The sequence below is a fragment of the Arachis ipaensis genome, chromosome B08 (assembly GCF_000816755.2).
Source record: "Arachis ipaensis cultivar K30076 chromosome B08, Araip1.1, whole genome shotgun sequence".
In the NCBI taxonomy this organism is placed as follows: Eukaryota; Viridiplantae; Streptophyta; class Magnoliopsida; order Fabales; family Fabaceae; genus Arachis; species Arachis ipaensis.
The window spans coordinates 92,408,767-92,415,458 of NC_029792.2; the positions used below are offsets into that span (position 1 = coordinate 92,408,767).

Sequence of the window (6,692 nt, forward strand, 5' to 3'; positions counted from 1 at the left end):
ACAAAAAAATTAATGCCTTCGTCGGAGATGGCGATGGCAACTTCGACAGCGATAGCAGTAATCGACAATTGAGATCTGATGTGATGAGTTATTTTGTTAAGGTCAAAGAAAATAGAGATGTAGAGATAAGTTTCGTTTGATGTCTCTCTCGAAGGAATATAATGGGAAAACAAAGGGATTTTTTTATTTAAATTAAAAATATATAATATTTACCGATTTAAATAAACGTACAACTATTTACTAAAATACATTTTGGGTCACATTTCGGATGCAGTGAGAAAAAACACACTAAAAACGTATCACGAATGCACTGCTACCGTATTATGACACGCCACGTGCTAGTCATATCTCGGATGCACATGAGATATGAACAAAACTATATTTCGGATGCGTGATATGACCATAATTAGTTTTTACTTACTGCATCCGAGATATGCACAATTAGAGTGATCAGGGACAGTGCATCCGAGATATGGTCTGGGGCATATATAAACCCACAGCATCCGAGATCAGTGTGGATTAGGATCATTTTTTTCAAACTTTTGAGATTCTGCACATGTGAAAGCGAGATTCTTCACGAGTTATGGCCTACCGAGCATATGTCCGCACAGGAGACATTAATAGGCTGAATGATACTTGGCACGTAGCTGGAGCGTTGGACTTTGAGGTTAGTGTTTAATGGGTTTTTTTTAATGTAAATCAATAAATGTTATATTTTTTAATTTAAATAAAAAAATATCCATGTTTAATAGGTTTAAGATTTGTAGATTTATATAATTATCTTGTAATGCATTTAGAGTGTTAGTCTTTAGTGACTTAGAAATTTATATATTTCTGTTACGTTTAACGTAAACGCATAGGTTGGTACATTATAGGTTGTAGTACTGTTTAAGGACAATTAATGATTTAGATGTAACTAACATGCGTTAGTTATCTGTTTTGGGAATTACAGCGACCACGGTTACTTTTGTCACGCCGTGTGACGCTAGGTCACCCTCCACCACCCATCCTGCTTCCCTATATAAGGGAGGCTGGATTTGGGCATGCAGTGGAGTTGAGGGTGAGACCAGCATTACACTCGAGGATGTTACCTACCACACTTGACTACGCACTACTGGAGAGCCTATTGGGGGTTGTACCAGAGACTTCCAGCAGTGGCATAGGCACCCAACATGGGAGTGGGCTGAGGACTTATTAGGGGCCAGGCCGCCACGACAGCAGCGGGGAGGGAGGCAGGTGTTTGCGATCAGGATGACATGGCTCAGGGACCGAGTGGCACATATCCCTAATGGGGCAGCCCCTGAGACTCTCAGGCAGTATGCCCGATGCTACCTCATGATGATTATTGGGGTGTTTCTGTTCACGGACAAGTCGGCTACACTTGTGCCGTTGAGATGGCTGCCACTGCTAGAGGATTTCGATCGATGCAGCTAGTTGTCATGGGATCCGCACTTCTCTGCCATACCTATCATTCGTTATGCGCGGCGGCATCCCGTGACGTGACAGACATTGCAGGTTGCATGCCTCTTCTTTTATCATGGATATACCACAGGTTCTCGTGCTTTAGTCCAGCGGGTTACGACGTCGTCAGGTTCCACTTGCATCCAGGTATATGGAAGTTGTTGTTAATTTGTTGATTATTATATGCTACACACCTAATCTATGTTATCAATCTTTGCAGGTTGGCAGGGCTTGGGCAGCAGAGCCGAGATCGGAGGCGACAGGCGAGGAGGCGACCTCGCGATGATGTCCGGAGACCAGCGCGGCAGACACATGGTCAGCGCGCCCGTAGGGTAGGGATGGTGGAGATCCTCATGATGTAGACTAGCAGTTGTCAGACGAGGAGGTTGAGTACGCCTGACAGGAGGAGGTACACGAGGATGTCATTCCCGATGCACATGCAAAGCATCCCTCTGACGCATTCTTCGCTGACCATGAGGCTGACGTTGCTTCGAATCTTATGCCGGATACCTCAGCTGACCACGCGACTGATGACAGAGCTTGGGAGCAACCCCAGTTTGACATTGGATCCGATGATATGATGGACATCGATGACATGTTCAAGATTCTTGGGGCACCCAGTCATGCAGTGGATGCCTTGGCCAGTCGTTATCGCCACAGGAGAGACGACACCGACATACCAGGGACGTCAAGTGGTGTTTCCACCCGGCATGGGACAGCTCCTCCAAGGCACTATCAGACTCCTCCTCCACCACCACACTAGTCAGGTTCTGCTCCATCACCCCACTTTCAGACTCCATTCCTGCCACTGCCGACTCCACCGTCCGGTACTGTCTGGAGATCACCTCCTACGCCTCCTCCCATGACTGTATTAGCTCGTCCTCCTCCTATGATTGTATCAGCTCCTCCTCCGCCACCATACCAGCGTCCACCACTCACTTCCAGCCAGCCAGGTGTTCGTGCTCGTCCATACCGTCCTCCCAAGGTGTCCCGTCCTCGTGGATGTGGGACTGGACACCACTTGGATCCTACCGCTGGACGGCATTAGTTACCATTATTCATATATGTATTTTGCTTAATACTTATATTTATAAACCTTCATCAAATGTATGACTCTTTTTTAGTGCATCCAAATATATAATTTGACTTGTTTATCCATGTAAATATATGTCTATTAAAAAAAATATTGTAATGATTATAAATAAAAATTGTCATGCACACTTGACCATATCTCGGATGCACTGCCCCTAATCACTCTAATTGTGTATATCTCGGATGCAGTGGATAAAAATTAATTTTGGTTATATCACGGACGCACTGCATCCGAAATATAGTTTTGTTCATATTTCGGGTACATCCGAGATATAACTAGCATGTGGTGTGTCACAACACGGTAGCAGTGCATCCGTGATAAGCTTTTAGTGTAATTTCCCCCACTGCATCTGAAATGTGAACCAAAATGTATTTTAATAAATAGTTGTACCTTTATTTAAATCAATAAATATTATATATTTTTAATTTAAATAAAAAAAATCCAAAAACAAAGTGACGATGTCATGGGGAACAAATCTGTCCAAAAATCAACGTCATTTAACGAATACAAATTTAAAATTTCGTGCAATATTATGAAATGTATTATACAAAAAGTTTAAGACACCTTGTGTGAGTAAGTAGCTAAAAGTAATTTGTATGCCTCTCCTAACCACAATTCATGTTTGTATATGGCGTAACCAAAATAGTTTGAGAGCAAAATTTGATTGGTGTGTACAAATTTAGAGAACAATGATCAGAAACTCAACTGCATTATTTTTATTCTGCAAGGAATAACCTACTACGAATATTAGTCGATTTGAATTTACAAATACTTCTAAGTACTAAGCAGAGTGGGAGAGTGCAAGTGATTTCCAGGAGAATGGGCTTTCCTTGCTTCCATTAGTTTTTTACCCTTAAGTTTGTCTTCTTTATCACAATTACACAGCTCTCATAAAATTCTACAACTTGGGAGCTTTCCTACTCATAATTAGCAAGGCAATTGTCATGTTACACCATGGAGCTACCACAATTCCTGTAAAGAGAAGCAATCCATCTCATTAGATTTTTGCTAAATTTAAAACATTGAAAAAATTAAAACTAAAATCACCTAATTCCCAAATTTGTCCCCTAAAAAGAATAGAAAAGTAAAATTGACTCAAGATTTTAAAGTAATAAACTTATATCTTGCCAAGAAACGTAATTAGTTCCTCTGTATAGACTTTTTAGCCATAAGGAAATACACAGATTCGGTATGGAGAGAACGATATAGTGGTTGAGCTCCATGAAGAATTTTATATATCAAACTCATCCATGAAAGTTTTAACTCTACAACTCAACATAGAAGAATAGTTCCTGCATATTTTGTCAGGGGTGAAATATAGGGTTTACTCAAAATTCTAAATTCTGCATAATTTTCCCTAAAGCCTAAAGGTGCAAGTGTGCTATTCAGCTAGAATAAGACATTTGTTTTTGGACAAGCTAAGATCAGTAAGGCCGGTGACAAGAATTAAGAGTGCCACATATCTCTTTTTCCATATGCAAAAGTTGTACCTGAGCGCTTGCTCAAATTTTAGCCAAAGGGTTCTTTATCCTAGGTGTTCACAATGTTTTAGGGCCTAAACGATATGCATGGACAACAAATTTAGATGTACTTACCCATCAAATTAAAAATAAATTGGTCATAAAAATAAATACATTAGATATAAAGATTCACCTATGTCAAATTTCATAGAAGCTATATACTTGTTAAGAATGATATGAAGGTACCAGAACAAAAAGAAAGATTTACATATGGTATTGATTGACATGTAAAAAAATGATACCAAATTTAAGTACAAAGACAGAAGATAACATATGACACATTAGTATAAAAATGACTAATCTTATGCCTTGAATTTACTGCCAACCTATGACATCATATTGATCCTTCCTTATCACTCTTATGTGACAAACTTGACCTCCAAAAGAATCATTTCATGAAATTTGATATTAAAAGAATATTCTTGATGTATTTAGGAGAACCAAACTAACCACAGAAGACCAAATAAAACGTTCACTGCGTTCTCTTGTACGGAGACAAAAACTAAAATAATACAAACATAAGCCTCACGTTTTGTAATATAAGTTTAAAAAAAAAGGGGTATCACTCTCCTATCCTACCTCCATATATCAAAACTGTTACCTCTAATGTGCCCATATATGGAGTGTAACCAAGAGGAAACAGGTGACATTAACAGCTTCCCCGCCCAAAAATAAATAAATAAATGAATAAGGCTCAATATATTTGGTCCTCTGATTCCTATCAAAAGAAATAAACAACATGAGGTTTGGCCCCATCGAAAGAACAAATTTAAAATTTAACGGAGGAAGTTCGCAAAACATTAACAAAATCGCAATTTATAAATAAGGTAAAGGAGGCCACACCTGGGTGAAAAACTTTCTTTAAACAAGGGATAGCATTTCCAATTAACGAATAGTAGATTAGTGAGTAGCCATCTGTATAACACCTTTAAATGCCCTTTGAAATGGACCCTAGGCTTCCATCACTGCAGGCGATGCAAATATTTTAGAAGCAGCAATCATGGCAACAAATATTCACGCTAACAATTTTTTTTTTAAAAAAAAATAAATGTATATGGAACTAATCATTTAAGTTTGACAACCATTTAATAAAAGCTGCTCCAACAGTTACGTTTATAAATGGTTGACTCAGGAGACATTTATTCCCTTGGGCTGTATAGTGTATATGAAGGTAACCAAATTTGCATTGTAGCAGATAAAGTAAGCTAGCAGCATCAGCTAGCCAGCTCAACATCAACCATTCTGTAATTCTCATAGGAGATGGATGAGCACCACAGCAGGCTCTCGAAGTTTGATGGAGATACAAAAGGTTATTGCCTATTGCTTTGAAGTTCAGAAATAGCATGGATAATAATATGCAACAAGGATAGAATGCAAGTTCTACAAACTACAATTACTGACACTCCTTGCAAGTAAACCCATTGACTTCATTCATGAAAGTAGTTTTGTGAAGTTATATGTTCTAATAGAATCATAGTTGACCTACAATATTTGTGCCTCCTAATAAAATTAAAATCTATATCCTCCATACGTCAACCATATAGTACTTGCTTTAGAAAAATTATAAAGGATAACATTGTAAGAAGCTCATCCCTATGAACCAACAAAACTCCATAGTGGACGAAACTCAAACTCATGATACCCTTTCATTTTTCCTCCTTTCTTTTATCCCACTTATCAATAATGTAAGATTGGGGCCTACTTAACTTCTCAATATTATTCAACTCAAATGCTTTATTATGTCTCGAATTCACAATTGCTTGAATGCATGAGATGGTGATAAATCGTAGAACATAGCTGTTTGCACTGTGCCAACATGAGAACCCAAAAAATTTGAAGTCAGTTCAGGAAAACTCAGACCTTACCCATATGCTGTGTCCAACAAATGTGGCTACTTCATAGGCCATAAAAAATTAACAGTTTTGGATAGAGTTACTTCTTCATTTCTAGATACTAATATAAGCTGCTACTTCTTTTTCTTAAAAGAAAAAAGGATAATAATTAATATTTTCAAGTTCTAACAAAAGAAGTTTCACCAAATGGATGTGAATCTTCAATAAAAACGGGTAAGACAACGTTGAGGAATTTTATTGGACAATCACCTTTGTATCATGTATCTAACCAACTTTAGAAAAACTTTGGAAGGAATCTATGTGGTCCATATAGTTGCATCAAATTTCAGTTTTGGTCCTTTCAATATAATTTTCTCGGTTTAGTTCCCTTATAGTTTCATCGCATTTAGCTATTGATCCTGTAAGAACACCACCAAAATAAATTAAACCATAAAACACAAATCTTAATGAAAAATAGGGACCAAATCTTTCTGAACAATAGCAATACGCAGAGACTGAAAGTAAAATTTGTAAATACTTGAAATTATTAGGAGCAAAATGAAAACTCTGAAAATTGTAGAACCTAACTCTTGTTTGAGGGGTAACTTATTTGTTTTCTGTTTTCTTTGTTTCATTAATCCTTTCTTGATACTGACAAAAGTTAATACTTGTTTTTCATACAAGGAAGTACAGATAATGCACGAAAGGCGAAAGGAAACAAATAGACACTAACCAGTTAGAACAGCGCTGATTAATTTTATCGGCGACCATCTCCCATCATTACTA

The 6,692-nt window shown here is 37.9% G+C and overlaps 1 protein-coding gene across 3 annotated transcripts in view; it reads right to left on the reverse strand.

Moving 5' to 3' along the window:
- LOC107612981 (pentatricopeptide repeat-containing protein At2g06000) overlaps positions 3,056-6,692 on the reverse strand; it is a 10,831-nt gene continuing 7,194 nt past the window's right edge. The window contains exons 4-6 of one of the 3 annotated variants that reach the window (XR_002352681.1): positions 5,186-6,325; positions 4,918-5,039; positions 3,056-3,526 (exon numbers count right to left, since the gene is read on the reverse strand). The gene's annotated coding sequence lies outside the window, so the exon portion shown is untranslated. The remainder of the gene's footprint in view (positions 3,527-4,917; positions 5,040-5,185; positions 6,326-6,692) is intronic. The other 2 variants (XR_002352682.1, XR_002352683.1) reach the window with 2 other exon arrangements.